Consider the following 17,136-nt stretch of genomic DNA (forward strand, 5'->3'; position numbering starts at 1 on the left):
TTTAATTATTAATAGTCTTGAAATTCATGGACGTGAGGCACTTATTTTGGTTTTCCTTAATTTATTTCCATAATATTTTCTGGTTTTTTAGAGTACAAGTTTTGGACTTCTTTTGTTAGGTTTATTCCTAAGTGTTAACTTTTTTTTGATATTATATTAAATGAAAAATTTCCTTTAATTTCATTTTTAATTACTTATTGATAGCACATGGAAGCTCAGTGGATTATTATGTGTTTATCCAGAACCATACAACCTTTCCAACTCAGTTTTCAGTGGATTGCTTATGATTTTCTATATATAAGATCATGTCTTTGAATAGGGAAAGTTTTGCTTCCTTTTTCTCGGTATAGATGTCTTTTATTTCTTTTGCTTGTGGATTGCCCTGGCTATAATCTCTAGCACAAAGATATGGATTCTCTTTTTTTCAGATCCTCACCAACTTGTGATGTTTTGTCTTTTTCATATTAGCCAGCCATTCTAACTGGAGTGACTGGGATGAATTGATATCTCTTTGTTTGTTTTTTTTAGATAGGAGATTCATATTTTATTTCTGCAGTGACATTTTTACATTTGAATATAAATTAAATCTCTTGGTGCTTGCCCACCAAGAGATAGCTTGAATAACCAAGACTTCTGTTACCAAAATCTGTTTGTTGTTTTTTTTTGTCCTTTGGGTAGTTTAGTCAGAGGTAAGACATTTAACTGGTTCACGACAGAAATGCCCACTCCTTGGTACAGGTTTTGAAATTTTCCCTGCTTTGAGCTCATTTATAATTTCTTCAATATCCTTAGGTTTGAAATCCTCATGGTAGTTACTATTTATCAGTGTATTTACACAGACCACTAAACATTCCACCGCTATAAGAGTGAAATGTTTTTTGAGTGTAGTCTCTCCAACCTATTCCAAGCTTCTTTTAAATGGCCTCCAACGTGCTCAGTTTCAAAGCATGCAAGGTGTGGTAGTACAGACCTAAATGTGATGGTTTCCAACTGGCTTTCCTTTGTACATGGTATAAAAAGTCACTGCTTCATATATTCTCCTTGGAGGTACCTGTAAAACTTCTGCAAACTTGTTCATAGCAGAGATGGGGAACCACACATTCTGTCTTTGGGTTAAATCCAGGACTGGAAGCAGAGTTGCTGCCCTTGTATATAGTTTTTTTTTTTTTTTTTTAAACAATTGCCTCTATCCTCTGGTGTGAAATCAAATGAAGTATCTGGGTTAGTCTCAGGAATCTCTCTGTGTACATATAAGGATGGTCCTCTCGCACCATTTTGCACAGCTGTCTTGTGCAAATTCCTTATATGTCCTCCCCACGGGGCAGTGAAGCCTGCCCCCAGCCTGGAGCAACAAGGAAAAAAGTCTTTATGGTTTTAACTTGCATTTCCCTGATGATTAGCAATTCATAGTTCTGTAGCTCAATGATTTCCCAGTTTATCTTCACATTTAGCTTAATTTTTTATATTATCAGGTCTTTAATATATTAAACAAAAACTTTTAGTATATTTTATTCTACTTTTTATTTTTGGCAGGAGAGATAGCTTGAATAACCAAGCCTGCTGTTACTGAGAAAAGTCTTCTGGAACTTTCTACAGTAATGAAAACATCTATTTCCATGTCTGGGTCACCAGCTAGATATAAATTCCATGAAGGCAAGAACATTGTCTCATTATGTTCTGCATTTCTAGCACTTAGCCTAGGGCCTGCCTCTTTAACAGATAATTTTAGTATTAATAAAGTAGTTTTGTGTGAACTTTCAGAATCCCATTCATGTCCATCTCAATGTCAGATTTTTAAAAAAAACTCTCCTAGGTTGTCTCTTCTTCTACTATCTCCTTAACCTCTTTCCATTTATCTTTATTTTCTTTCTCAAATGGACCTGCCTAAGATCCATTTTTCTTTTCTTTTTTTGTTTAATAGTGCTGAGATTGAACCCAGGGCCTTGTGTATGCAAAGCAAGCACTCTATCAACTGAGATATATCCCCAGCCCTCCCTAAAATCCTTTTTAAGTTCCGCATCTTCCTAGAAGTTTCCCTCTTTTGATGTTTCAATTGTTTTCAGTGCAAGCACACAAACCCAGACTGAGGCCTGAGCAGTGTGAACGGGTACAGTAGAGACCAAATTCTTGCTTAGATTTAAAAAAATTCTCATTTTGCTGATCCTAATGCATATGATTCTCAGGAAAACTGACTTCTCCATTCCTGGCAGGGAAGCAGAAACCTAGGCTACTGGATAAGAAAGTGAGATGGCAAGAGTTAAGTTGTTTGGATCCTCATTCTAGGCTAGATTAATGCAACGGAATTTTTGTCAGCCAGAAGTCTTATTTGGATAAAAAAATTGAGGCAGGAATATAAATCTCTGTTATGCTGTTCTGCTACTCTGGAGAAAGCCTTTCAATTAGTTATGTATTGCCCCCATACTTGACAGTTTCTGGGGGTCAGGAATCTGGAGATGGTTTAGCTGGATCATTTGGCTCAGGGTATCTCATAAGTCTGCAATCATTTAAATTTTATTTTATACTGGTTCCTTTTAGTCCTACATAACATTAGGATTCATTTTGACAAAATTATAAAAGCATGTAATTTGTTCTAATTCAGTCCCCAGTACTTTCCCTTTCCCTCCCCTCTACCCTCTCCCTATTCCCTTTCTTTTATTCTACTAATCTTTTTGCTAATTACTTACAGTTTTTTAAAAATAGTGTCTTATGGCCAGGTGTCATGGCTCAGGCTTGTAATTCCAGCGGCTTGGGAGGGAGAAGTGAGTTCAAAGCCAGCTTCATCAGTTTATCAAAGTGCTAAGTGCCTCAGTCCAGCTGGGCAAAGTAACCGAGAGGTGACAAGCAACTGTGAAGGTTGAAGCAGGAATTGCTTTATTGCAGAACAGCAGCGGTATATATATCTTACTGATTTACATAAAGCATGACTCCATCAGCATTATCCAATCATAGCATTGCTCCCCTACAGATACAGCAATCAGCCAATAAGGAGTCCCCACCATCTTGATGGCTCGGTGGTGTTGCCTCACAAACCACTCCTCCTGGCAAACTGCCAGGCACCATCTTGACTTGGTCGCGGCCTCCAACATCTCCCCCTTTTTGTTTTATTAAACAACAAGTATGTGGTTTAGGGACCGTGCCTGTCTTAGGTTGTCCAATACTACATATGGTCCTTACCCATCATTGGATGGTCTGACCTCAAATCGTCAGCGTCCTGGCTTAGGTTGGTACCATTGTAATTGGATCTTACCTGTCTTTGACTACCGGCCCAACATATTTAGCCATACTTGTGGATCTTGCCTGTTTCTAGGGCCATCATGGCCTGTTCAATGACCATAGTGGTTTCTTTTTGTTGTCTGTGTAATCTACACAAACACCATAAAAACCTGCCACAAGCAGAAGGAGGAGGATACAAAATGCCACAATACCAAGCCATTGATGGCTCTAAGTGAGAAACCCTTGAAAAAATTGTACCACTGATGACACCGTTGGCAAAGACATCCTGGTACTATTAACAGTTACAATTTGTTGTCTCAATAGATTAGTTAAATTTTGAAACTTTACATTCCATGTGCCACTAAGCATGGCTCCTAGTTGTCTGGAAAGATCTGCTGCTTGAGAAATATTATCATAATGCATAGAAGTGATACACAGTTCAGGTAAGTTCTGTAAATAGCTTAAAGCAGAGGAATCCATCAATATGTCTATTTCTTCTTGAAGTAAACCGACTCTTTTGTTGAACATCAGAATTCCATTTCTAAGATGATCATTAATAATGTTTTGTGTTTGTAAAGCTTATGCTACTTGTTGAGTTACATTGTTTATTGTTGCAGCAGTTTGTACAGTTTGTGTAATAGCTATCGAAGAAGCTGTAGTAGCAGCAGCAGAAACAGCAACAGCTGTGATGATGGCAGCTGTAATTCCGAAGTTTTGTTTGGTTCTCAGTAATACTGGAAATTCTTCTATTTTTGTCTTCACTGGCACTGGGATGAAGGCAGGAATTCTGGCAATGATGGCTAAAGAAAATTGTGTAGCATTCCAGCAGGCACTAAGAAAACAATTTTCTGAACAATTTAGTACATTATCCTGAACAGAATTATTAGATATAATGAAAAGGAAAGGTTAAAGTAAACAAACAGGAGTAGGTTTGAAATCTATATATTTAGTCTTATTTATCTGTACATTGGTCTCAAACGTAGTACTAGTATTATAATTGTAAGACCCATTAAACATTGATCCTCCTTTTATAAATCCTACAGGTGAAATATCCATACAAGCCCTTTGTCCACAAAATGATCAAATATTAAGTGGATCTGATGTAATGACTTGACTAGGATTTTGATAAGTAAAATTGTTTCCTTTAAATGTTTCATTTGAAAAGGTGTTAAATCTAGGAGTAAATGTAAATCCAGGAGTTAAGTAACGGGTGGAACCTCGTTCCAAGCAACCTGACCATGTCGGTGGCCAGGTTTGTTCTGGGCTCCAACATCGCGGAGCCCAAGATTTTTTGTACTGGCTCAGTGTGATTACTCTTGCTACTAAACCTAGGAGTAACTCCTGTAATACCAGTTACATTACCAAATCCAGCATAGGTATTATTTATGGACCAGAACTTTCCTACAGTTTGATTCCCTAATCTAATGCAAGGCTGGGTAGTATTAATAACTGTGCAATCCTATTTCCTGGTGAAATTATTGAGATACCCCTTGGAGAACTAGTTATAATTTTTATCTCACCTTCATAATCAGGATCAATTACCCCAGGACTTATCATAAGTCCTTTTAGAGTAGAACTGCGTCCTAATAATAAGCCTACTGCTCCTTGGGGAAGAGGTCCTTTTACCCCTGTGGGAATGATTTGAACTCCCATCTCTGGAGTTAGTACTGCTCTGGTGGAGGTGCAGATGTCTGATCCTGTGCTCCCTCTGGTTTGTCTGATAAGGGAGTTAATGGATAATGTGTCCTGGGCACTACCCTGATGGTGTTGCTGGGTTCCTTCAATGCCCTGTATATTTGTGGTTGTGGGCCCCGGGGCATCGGGCCCCCCCTGTCTGTTTTTTGGCAATGGAGTACCCTCTACAGTACTCTGAGAACGGCATTCACTAGCCCAATGTTTTCCTCTACGACATTGTGGGCAACACCTGGTATTTTTTTTTTTTGATCATCCCCAGTTTTGTTACTTGTTTTAAACCCTCCTCCTATGGGGCAACTCCTTTTAAAATGTCCTGCTTGACCACAATTATAACATGTTTTTGGCCTGGTACCTAAAGCCTGTTGTACTCCTTGGGTTACTGCAGCTGCCAAGGCTTGCCCCTGTACCACTGACTCATTAATATCTCTACACAATTTAATGTATACATTTAAATCTTTATGTTTCCAAGGTCGAATAGCCTCCCTACACCATCTATTGGCTTGTTCATAAGCTAGCTGTTTTATTAATGGCATCGCTTGTTTTACATCCCCAAAGACTCTGCTTGCTGTTTGCATAAGCCTATCCACAAACTCTGTGTAAGGCTCATTGGCTCCTTGTATCACCTTAGATAGCTGACCTTGTAAATCCCCTTGTCCTTGTAGGGTTTTCCATGCCTTAACTGTGGCTGAAGCAATCTGTAAATATATAGCAGGATCATTCCAGCTTGTTGTTGTTGACCCTCATAAGGTCCTTCTCCTAGTAATATGTCTAAATTTCTCTGTGGATACCCGGCTGCTGCATTTCTCTTGGCAGTCTTCACACACAATTCCTGATTAGTAACTTTCCATGACAGATATTGTTCTCCATTTAGCACAGCTTTGCACATGCTAGCCCAATCTGCTGGTGTCAAGTTTAAACTTGCAATGGATTCAACCATGCTTATGGTAAAAGGGGCTTGAGGACCAAAGGCTGCTACAGCTTCTTTTAACTGCTTTACAATTTTAAAATCCAAAGCCTGGTGATATCGATGCCCTTCCACATCCTCAAGTACAGGGCATGCTAATCTTCAAGGTCCTGTCTCAGGATTCCATCTATCAATTACAGGAGGTGGGGGCCACCCAGCATATGTTGTCCCCATATACATAGGTGGAGCTGTTGGTTGAATACTTACGCCCTCTGGTGATAGAAAGGGATTAGTAGCAGCCTTTTGTTGTAACTCCTCCCCTGATAGTCCCTCCTCTTCTGAACTTTATTCCCCTTTCTGACTAGCTCGAGAGACTTCCTCTTTTACTTGGTCTAAGATGTCTTCTCCTTACTCTGTTATAGTCTGAACTGAAGGCTTTGGACTAAGCAAACAAGATCGTATCAATGTCCATAATGGTAATGTGCCAACTGGCAGAGTTCCTGGGCTTTTCTTTTCTATCTTTTTAAAATCTTCACCATGATGGTCCCATTGTGGTATATTTAACAACCCCTCCTCTAAGAACCATGGGCTACATTTTTGTATTGTGTCAACGTATGCCCTAACATGTTCTTGGTTTTACTGGGGTGCCTCCTTCCTTTAGCAATTTACTTAACACCCTTTTGGTTTGATTTTTACTAACTTCTGATCCCATATTTCCATAACAAAGACAACACAACACACTAAGATAAAATGAAACAAAAACACACTGTATCAATATTTTCTATTTTCTTGAAATGGCCATCCGTCCTCTTGCCCTATCTGCTCCCCAGGGGCGAGCAGCTTTCCTCCCATCCTATCTATTTCTAGGGACAGGCAGCTTACCTTGTCTCTTACCCCCAAGCATCCCGGAGTTCCCTGTACGGGCCACCACTTGCCACAGTCCAGCTGGGCAAAGTAACCGAGAGGTGACAAGCAACTGTGAAGGTTGAAGCAGGAACTGCTTTATTGCGGAACAGCAGTGGTATATATATATATCTTACTGATTTACATAAAGCATGACTCCATCAGCATCATCCAATCATAGCATTGCTCCCCTACAGATACAGCAATCAGCCAATAAGGAGCCCCCACCATCTTGATGGCTTGGTGGCATTGCCTCACAAACCACTCCTCCTGCCAAACTGCCAGGCGCCATCTTGACTTGGTCACGGCCTCAAACAGCTGAGCAACTCAGTGAGACTCCATCTCTAATAAAATATAAAATAGGTCTAGGGATATGGCTCAGTGTTTGAGTGCTTCTGAGTTCAATCCCTGGCACCTCTCCACCCCCACAAAAAGTGTCTTATGGATATACATGATGGTGAGATTCACTGTGGTATATTCATATATGTACAGAGGAAAATTAGGTCAGATTCATTCCACTGTTCTTTCCTTATCCCATCCCTCATCCTTCCTCTTCAATCCCTTCATTTATTCCATTGATCTTTCTTTTATTTTTTATAACCCCTTACTTTAGATTAGCTTTTGCATATCAGAGAAAACATTTGACCTTTGACTTTTTGGTACTGGCTTATTTTACTTAGCATGATAGTCTCCAGATCCATCCATTTGCCAACAAATGCCATCATTCTGTTCTTCTTTATGGCTTATACTCCATTGTATTTATAAACCACATTTTCTTTATCCATTTATCTGTTTAAAGGCACCTCGTTTAGTTTCATAGCTTGGCTACTGTGAATTGTGCTGCTATAAACATTGAGGTGGCTGTGTCACTGTAGTATGCTGATTTGAAATCATTTGGATAAATACAAAGAGTAGGATAGCTGGGTCATATGGTGATTCCATTTCTAGTTTTTTGAGGAGTCTCCATACTGCTTTCCAGAATGGTTGCACTAATTTGTAGTCCACCAACAATGTGTGAGTGTACCTTTTCCCCTACAACCTTGCCAATATTTATTGTTATTTATATTCTTGATAATGGCCATTCTGACTGGAGTGAGATGAAATCTCAATGTACTTTTGATTTGCATTTCCCTATTTTCTAGAGAAGTTGAACATTTTTTCATGTATTTGTTAACCATTTGTATTTCTTCTTTTGAGAAATGTTTGCTTGGTTCTTTTGCTATTTTATTGATTGATTTATTTGTTCTTTTTGGCATTAAGTTTTTTGAGTTCTTTGTATATTCTGGATATTAATGCTCTATCTGAGGAGCAGGTGGTAAAGATTTTCTCTCATTCTGTAGGCTCTTCACATTCTTGATGGTTTCCTTTGCTATGCATAAGTTTTTAATTAGATGCCATCCCACTTAGTGATTTTTTAGTTTATTTTTTGAGCTTTAGGAGTCTTATGGAGGAAGTTGGTTCCTAAGCTGACATGTTGGAGTGTTGGGCCTACATTTTCTTCTAGCAGTTGCAAGTTTTATGGTCTAATTCCTAGGTCTTTGATCCACTTTGAGTTGATTTTGTGCAGAGTGAGAGATAGGGGTTCAATTTCATTCTGTTATGTATGAATTTCCTGTTTTCCCAGCATCATTAATTATAAAGCCCCCCCCCCCATGTATGTTTTTGGCATCTTTTTCCAGTATGAGATAACTGTATTTATGTGGGTTTGTCTCTGGGTATTTTATTCTATTCCAGTTGTCTTAATGCCTGTTTTGGTGCCAAAACTGTTTTTGTTTCTATAGCTCTGTGGTATAAGTTGAGGTCCAGTATTGAGATTTCTCCTGCTTCACTTTTCTCCTTAAGGATTTCTTTGGTTCTTCCTCTTCTTCAATGCCGCAGTCTGGCTGGGCACAATTCAGGAGCCACTTGTCAAAAGAGCCCAACTGCCACCAGCGGCTTCCCACAAGCCTCTCAACCTCCCCCATTCCTCCTGCTCTTGAGGTCGATTGGCTGGGTCACGTGGGCGGAGCCAAAAAAAGTCCCCCATGAGCAGCTCCATAGTCTGAAAGGGCAGGGAAACAGCCCAATGAGCATCACCGCAGAGGAGCCAATCAGCTAGATGTTGCTGGGGCCGCTGTGAACCAATCATCAGCTGGCAGTCTGAAAGTTTGCTGGGGCCCCTTCGGCTGTGGCTCTCAACACTTCTTTTTATTTTTTTCAAATAAATTTTATAACTGCTTTTATAATTCTGTGAAGAATATCATTGGAATTTGATGGGAATTTCATTAAATCTGTATAGTGCCCTTCATAGTGTGGTTATTATGACAAAATTAATTCTGCCTATCCAGAAACATGGGAGTCTTTCCAACTTCTAAGGTTTTCTTCAATTTCTTTCTTTAGTGTTCTGTAGTTTTCCTTTGTAAAAGTTCTTTACCTGTTTTGTTAGTTTGAGTCCCAAGTATTTAGTATTTTTTTGAGGCTATTGTGAGTGGGATAGTGTATGTATATATATACATACACACACACACACACACACAGATTGATCATTGGAGTATAGGAACATAATTGATTTATAAGTGTTGATTTTGTATTTTGTTATCTTGATGAATTCATTTATGAGATCCAGAAGTCTTCTGGTGGAGTTTTTTGGGTCTTCTAAATATAGGATCGTGTCATCAGCAAATGGAGATACTTTGAACTCATCTTTTCCTATTTGTAATCTCTAATTTCCTTCTCTTGCCTTTTGCTCTGTTAGAGTTTCAAGGACTGTGTTGAATAGGAGTGGTGACAGTGGTCATCCTTGTCTATAGAGGAAATGCTTTCAGTTTTTAGAGGAAATTCTTCCAGTTTTTCCTCATTCAGTATAATGTTGGCCTTGGGTTTGCAATATATCCTTTACAATGCAGAGGTAAATTCCTTCTATCACTAGATTTTCCAGTATTTAGAACATGAATGGCTGCTGTACTTTGTCAGATATTTTTTTCTGTATGTATTGTGATAATCATGTGATTCTTGTTTTTAATAAAATCTGTTGAAATGGTGAATTACATTTATTGATTTCTGTACATTGAACCAACATTGCATCTGTGGACTGAAACCCACTTGATCATGGTACAATATATTTTAAATATGTATTTGTATGCAGTTTGTCAATATTTTATTAAGAATTTTTGCAATTATGTTTATTAGGGATATCAAAGTTTTCTTTTCTTTGATGTGTCTTTGTCTGGTTTTGTTATGATAACTGGTTTTGTAGAATGGGTTTGGCAGTATTCTTTCCTTTTATATCTTATGGACTAATTTGAGGGGAATTATCTTATGGACTAATTTGAATAACTAATTTGGTATTAATTATTCTTTAAAGGTGTGGTAGAACTTGGCTGAACTCACCTGGTCCTGCACTTTTACTTGTTGTAAGGCTTTTGATAGCTGCTTCAATTTCATTACTTGATATTTATCTCTTTAAGTTTTTTATATGTTCCTGGTTCAATTTGAGTAGGTCATATGTCTCTAGGAATTTGTCAATATTATCAAGATTTTCTAGCATATTGGAATATAAATTTGCAAAATAGTTTCTGATGATCTTTTGGATTTCTGTAGTGTCTATGGGGATATATCCTTTTTCATCTCACATTTTGTTTATTTGAGTTTTTCTTTCTTTTAGTTAGCTTGGCTAAGGGTTTATCAATTTTGTTTATCCTTTTAAAAAACAAAATTTTTGTTTTATTGATCTTTTGTATTTTTTAAACTCTCTGATTTTTAATTATTTCCTGATTTCTACTAATTTTGGTGTTGGCTTGTCTTTTTTCTGGGGCCTTGAGATGTAATGTTAGATTATTTATTTGTTATTGTTCTATTCTCTCTCATTAAACTTTTGTTTTAATGGATCTCAAAATTCTGTGACAGATATTTGGTCAAGTTGTTTCCATTAAAAAGTACTGATTTTAAAAACTAACAACTTAAAACTGCCACACATAAAAAACAAGATAGTCCACAGAACATTTTCGTTTCCTTTTGAAGGTTTTATGATGCAATGCTATCATTAACCAGTCTTTTACTATTAAACTTAAATGGCCAATTGAGACAAACAGTTCTGGACCATTCTTCCACCACTGATTAAGACTGGGGTGGCAGGTATTAGGGATAATATTCATTTAGCCTTCTGAGCTTTCTGGGAAGACTTGGTGACCTTGCCAGCTCCAGCAGCCTTCTTGTCCACTGCTTTCACACCCACAGCAACTGTCTGCCTCATATCACAAACAGCAAAACGACTCAGAGGAGGATATTCAGGGAAACTCTCAACACACATGGGCTTTCCTGGAACCATATCAACAATGGAAGCATCACCAGATTTCAAGAATTTAGGGCCATCTTCCAGCTTCTTTCCAGAATGGCAATCAATCTTTCAGCTCGGCAAACTTGCAAGCGATGTGAGCTGTGTGACAACCCAGTACAGGAGCATAGCCAGCACTGATTTGGCCTGCATGGTTCAGGATAATCACCTGAGCAGTGAAACCAGCTGCTTCCAATGATGGTCCATTTTTGCAACATTGCCACGTGGAACACCTTTGACAGACACATTCTTAACATTGAAGCCCCCATTGTCTCCAGGAAGAGCTTCACTCAGAGCTTTATGGTGCATTTCAACAGACTTTACTTCAGTTGTGACATTGACTGGAGCAAAGGTGACCACCATGCCAGGCTTGAGAACACCAGTCTCCACTCTGCCCACAGGGACAGTACCAATATCACCAATTCTGTAGACATCCTGGAGGGGCAGATGCAAAGGCTTGTCAGTTGGATGAGTTGGTGGCAGGATGTAATCTAAAGCTTCAAGCAATGTGGTTCCACTGGCACTGCCATCTTTCAGGGTGACTTTCCATCCCTTGAACCAAGGCATATTAGCACTTGATGCCAACATGTTGTCACTATTCCAACCAGAAATTGGCACAAATGCTACTGGGTCAGGGTTGTAGCCAATTTTCTTAATGTAGTTGCTGACTTCCTTAATGATTTCCTCATATCTATTCTGACTTTAGGGTGGCTCAGTGGAATCCATTTTGTTAACACCAACTATTAGTTGTTTCACACCCAGTGTGTAGGCCAGAAGGGCATGCTCACGGGTCTGCCCAGTCTTGAAGATACTAGCTTCAAATTCACCAACAGCAACAATCAGGACAGCACAATCAGCCTGAGATGTGCCTGTAATCATGTTTTTGATAAAGTCTCTGTGTCCTGGGGCATCAATGATAGTCACGTAATACTTGCTGGTCTCAAATTTCCACAGGGAGATGTCAATGGTGATACCACGCTCACGTTCAGCTTTTAGTTTATCCAAGACCCAGGCATACTTGAAGGAGCCCTTTCCCATCTCAGTAGCTTCCTTCTCAAATTTTTCAATGGTTCTTTTGTGGATCCCATGACATTTGTAGATCAGATGGCCAGTAGTGGTAGACTTGCCCGAATCTACGTGTCCAATGACAGCGATGTTGATGAGAGTCTTTTCCTTTCCCATTTTGGCTTTGATTTAGCGGTGGTTTTTATAACACCTATGTTCTGGCAGCAAACCCATTGCGAAAAAGCTCTATTCTCTTAATGTGTGAGCTCCATGCTATGAACTTTACTCTTAGAACTACCTTAATTCTGTCCCAGAAATTTTGATATGTTGTATCCCTAGTCTTATTTACTTCTAAGAAAATTTTTAAAATTTCTCTCTTGATTTCTTTTGCTATTATTCATCAAAAGCGTATAACTTAATCTCCATGTATTAGAATGGTTTCTGTCATTTATCATTGATGTCTAATTTCATTCATTGTGATCTGATAGAATGCAAGCATTATCTCAAATTTTTATAATCATCTTAAGGTTCAACTACCAGTGCATCCCACTCAAACTCAGTCACATTGTTATTGATAAGATTTAGGCCTTCATGGGTTGTTGAACTGAGAACAGTTCCTTACTGGCTGTTGGTTAGAGACTTCATTCAGTTTTTTGCCACATGAATCTCTAAAACACAACTCACAACATCGCAACTGGCTTCATCAGAGTAAGCAAGCAAGAAAGCAAGATAGGTCAACAAGAGAGAAGCCAGTCTTCTTTTTTATTTTATTATAATTTTTATTAGAGCATTGCAATTATACATATAGTTGGGCTCATTCTGACAAAATCATACATGCATGGAATTTGATTTACTCCATTCCAGTCCCTGGTGTGCCTCCTCTTTTCTTCCCTTTCTTCCTTCCTCCCCCTATTCACCTTCCTCTACTCTACTGACCTTCCTTTTACTTGTTAATTGGTTTATTTGTGATTGGTAGTCTATCCACATACATAAAGTTGGAATTCACTGTGGTATATTTATACATGCACATAGTGTGATTTTGTTAAGTCTATTCCATATTCTCTCCTTTTTCCTGTCCCTCCTCCATCCCTCTCAATCACCAGAGTCTTTTTGAAGCCTAATCTCTTATGTGAAGTCTCATCATTTTTTCCAAATTCTATTTGTTAGAGTCAAGTTATTATTTCAACCCACACTCAAGGTGGGGATTACACAAGGGCAAAAATACCAGGAGGCTGAAATAATTGGGGCATTTTAGAGGCGCCTGATAACTACAGTCTATTTGTTTCTAAGATAAATAAGAATGCTTCCTAAGGGATTGAAGAGGAGAGAGAAGATTCTTCCACTGGCCTGATGAATGTGTGATCTGTAACTAAGATGGGGAGGCTGGACCCTTCCCAGCTTTAGACACATTTATATCCAGAGTTTTCAGAAGGTCTGTTCCCAGTGGTGTGCCTAGAGTTGGGTCCTACCAGCTAATGAGATATAATTGTGAGGTCTTTCCAACTCCATGTTTAGTGATGCCATAAATGCTTAAATGGCCACGTTATGGGCATTATGGCTCATGCCTATAATTTTAGCTACTTAGGTGGCAGAAGGATCACAAGTTTGAAGTCAGCCTTGGCAACTTAGTGAGACCCGGTCTCAAAATGAAAAAAAAAAAAGGATTGGGGAAGTAGTTCAGGGTAGAATGCCCTTGGGTTCAATTCTGAGTATCTCTCTCATACACACACACACATACACACACAGCCACAGTGGGGATATTTACATACACACACACACACACACAAAAATCAACAAATGATATATGTCAGGAATTATTTTTTCCTCAGAGTTAATTTTAGAATATTATCAGCATACCACGTATGGTCTTCTAACCTCATGCACTGTGTCTGTGTCTGTCTTGCAGGTATGGAGCTGAGGTTGAAGAATGGAGGCCACCGCTGTGAGGGGAGAGTAGAGGTGAAGCACCTAAACAAATGGAGCAGTGTATTTAATTTCCAGTGGCACTTGACGGAGGCAGCTGTGGTGTGCAGACAGTTGGGATGTGGAGCTGCGGTTGAGGCTGTTGGAAACGCCCATTTTGAGTCAGGGGTTGGGCCCATTTTGTTTAAAAATTTTCGCTGTCAAGGGACAGAGCTAACTATCAAAGATTGTGCACAAATTCAATACAACTTAGGATATCACTCTTCCCGTGGTGTGGAAATTGGAGTCATCTGCTCAGGTAAGGCCTGTATGGTCTGGTGGGGATCCTGAGTAGGAATGCCTGTGTCATTCTTGGGAAGACTACGGAATATAGCACTGTTGCCTTTTTAGTATACTTGAGCCTTCTGTCACAGAGTGATTCCTAGAGTGTGAGGGGCTCAAAGGAAAATAAGGGCTTACTTAGCCCTAGATAGTAAAGATTTCAGACCTGAGGGTCACTCCCCGCTTCAAATCTCTGTGATGCATCTTAAGCGGCAGGGAGATGGGGAATCCCAGTCTAACTTGGAAGCTAGGTGATCTGTGTTGTGAAGCTGCTCTACAGCTATCTACCTTAGAACATGGAGATCTCTGTGAGTCTTTTTTCCTTAGGTATTTGAATGAAGCTCTGGGCCTCAGTTTCCCCTAGTGTACTTTGTAAGCATGAGGATCCCTGATTTATGGTCAGTCATGTTTTGGTAGAAGTATTCATGGTTTTGAAGTAGAACTTGATAGGAATATTTAGAAGATTGGACATAAAGTCAGGTCTAAGCCCTAAGAATCCATAAAGGGTTTATTTTATTTTTTAAATATTTATTTTTTTTAGTTGTACACAATACCTTTATATTGTTTATTTATTTTTATGTGGTGCTGAGGCTCGAACCCAGGGCCTCGCATGTGCTAGGCAAGTGGTCTACCGCTGAGCCACAACCCCCGCCCCCCCGCCCCCCAGGGTTTATTAAAATGCATTTGGGGTAAGTAATTCCTAAACATAATCAGAAGACTATAGGACATTCCTTATATCCTAGTCCTGCTATAAAACTTGTCTGTTTTCAGTTTCCAGAACCATAGGCAAGAGTCTAGTCTAGAGCCAGGAACTAACCCAAAGATATTAGTTCTCTTTGACTCCACGCATCTGAGCCCTGCTAAGTAGGATGGGTCTCTGGGACCCTAGCCAGGGCTTCAGGTAAAGGAGTATCTGTGTCTTTTCTGGGTTATCTTATAGGATGCAGCCAGTTTAGCTTTGTGGGTATTGTTGGTAGTGGGTTCTCAGATTTAACGTTTTAGGGAGTTATAGTAAAGTTAGTTTAAAAGGGATAGTGTTTTTTTTTCTTCCTACTCTTTTGATTTCTTGCTACATTGGTCCATTTGAGTTCCTGAAAGTTTAGGCTAAAGCAAATTATGATGTGAGTTTTAGAATCTCTTAGCAACTATGAGGTGTTGATGCGGGTATACCTTCAGCAGCTGCTGAAAAGTTCTCTAAAATGTTATGGTAGTGACAAAATTTACATTCTTAGGAGATAGATGATAGATAGGAGCAGCCACTAGTGTAAATCCCATCTTGCATTCCTTTACTTTTGCCAATTCTTAAATGAATCCACATTAAGTAAGTCTCTCTGGTTGGACAGTTTGGGCATGGCTGGAGGAAGTAGGTCACAAGGGTTGTGCCCTTGGGGACTATATCACGTCCTTGACCCATCCCTTCCTTGTTTTTTCCTTTTTGCTTCTTGGCTGCCATGAGCTGTAAAGCTTTCCTCTGCAGTGCCCTTCTTCCATGACGTTCTGCTTCACCTGTGCCCATAACAATGAAGCCAGTTGACTATGGATTCAAATTTCTGTAGCTATGAACCAAAACTAATTTTTCCTCCTTTAAGCTGTTTACATCAGGTATTTTGGTCACTGTGATGAGAAGCTGACCAAGACAGAAAATTGGTACCAAGAAATAGGGTCATTGCTGTGACTGTACATGAACATGTGTTTCAGAAGCCTCTGGAATGGTTTGTGGGAGGAATTTGCGAAATTTTGGATCTGCAGGCTAGAGAGCCTTAGAATGTTGTATGTGGATAGGGCTTATTGGATGATTCTGGAGTGAGCTCAGAAGACCAGAATGCTAATAGGAATGCAGATAATAAAGATTGTGCTCATAAGGTTTGAGATGGAAATGAAAATTCTAGTGGGAATTGGAGTAGGCTATTTGTGTTGCATCTGGCAAAGAACTTGTCTACATTTTATCCATATTCAGAGACTATGTGAAACTGAATTTAAAGGTGATGGATTAATTAATCTGGTGGGGAAAATTTCAGGGCAGCAAAGTATTTGGACAGTGGCATGGATATTGCTGGAAAATTTTAGCCATATTTAAAAGGAGAATCGGGAGCAAAAAGCAGATTGGAAAGATTTGGAAAATTTGCTGTTTGGTCACAAAAGTGGGTATAAAATTTGGGCCAAGGAAGTTGTGGTTGCTGAGGAGATTAGAGCCATTAAAATGAAAGGATTACTTTGCAACAAGACAATGAGAAAGAAGCCTGAGGTTATCTAGAAATCAGGGAGACCATACCCATGGAATGCTCAAGGGCCTAGAAATGAAATTTCATTTGAAAGACTTTACTTTAAGAGGAGAACACTGGCTGCCTTGGAAGATGTTTCCGTAGGAATATTTCATCCATGCTCAGCCACCCAGGCACTCAGAGACCACTGCAGCCATGCCCAGGGGGACCTGGACACTGCTTGGGTTGGCAGTGGATTATCATTCATATGATGTTGGTTTTTCAGGCATGAAGAATGCAAGAGTTATGGGATCACGGAAGCTTCCACCAAGATTTCAAAGAAAACACTGTGAGGCCAGACAGTGTGTCCCAGGGTCAGAATCCCTGCAGGCAGCCCCAAAGAGGGTGATGCATGAAGCTATGAAAGTGAAGCTGTAATGGAGATCCTAGGGTGTTAGCAATGCCAGGAATGAGGAATGTCTGCCAAGAAAGCTGTAAAGAACAAGCAGAGCCAGCCCAAAGGAGAGGCCTGTGGACTGCAACCAACAGGGCCAAAGGCGGCAGAGTTGGTTAAGCCCCTTGGGACTCACATCTTGCCACCAGCTGCTCCAGATGCCAGATGTAGAGCTACAGGATTTATTGTTTGCCTTGCTGACTTT

At 39.5% G+C, this 17,136-nt stretch overlaps 3 pseudogenes; 1 reads left to right on the top strand and 2 right to left on the bottom strand.

Moving 5' to 3' along the window:
- Window positions 1-679: 679 nt before the first annotated feature.
- LOC143398291 (NADH dehydrogenase [ubiquinone] flavoprotein 2, mitochondrial pseudogene) lies at window positions 680-3,334 on the bottom strand (annotated as a pseudogene).
- Window positions 3,335-10,828: 7,494 nt separating this feature from the next.
- LOC143397706 (elongation factor 1-alpha 1 pseudogene) lies at window positions 10,829-12,229 on the bottom strand (annotated as a pseudogene).
- A 1,711-nt stretch (window positions 12,230-13,940) lies between these two features.
- LOC143398293 (antigen WC1.1-like) overlaps window positions 13,941-17,136 on the top strand; it is a 55,890-nt pseudogene continuing 52,694 nt past the window's right edge.

This window comes from Callospermophilus lateralis, chromosome 4, assembly GCF_048772815.1.
Source record: "Callospermophilus lateralis isolate mCalLat2 chromosome 4, mCalLat2.hap1, whole genome shotgun sequence".
NCBI lineage: Eukaryota > Metazoa > Chordata > Mammalia > Rodentia > Sciuridae > Callospermophilus > Callospermophilus lateralis.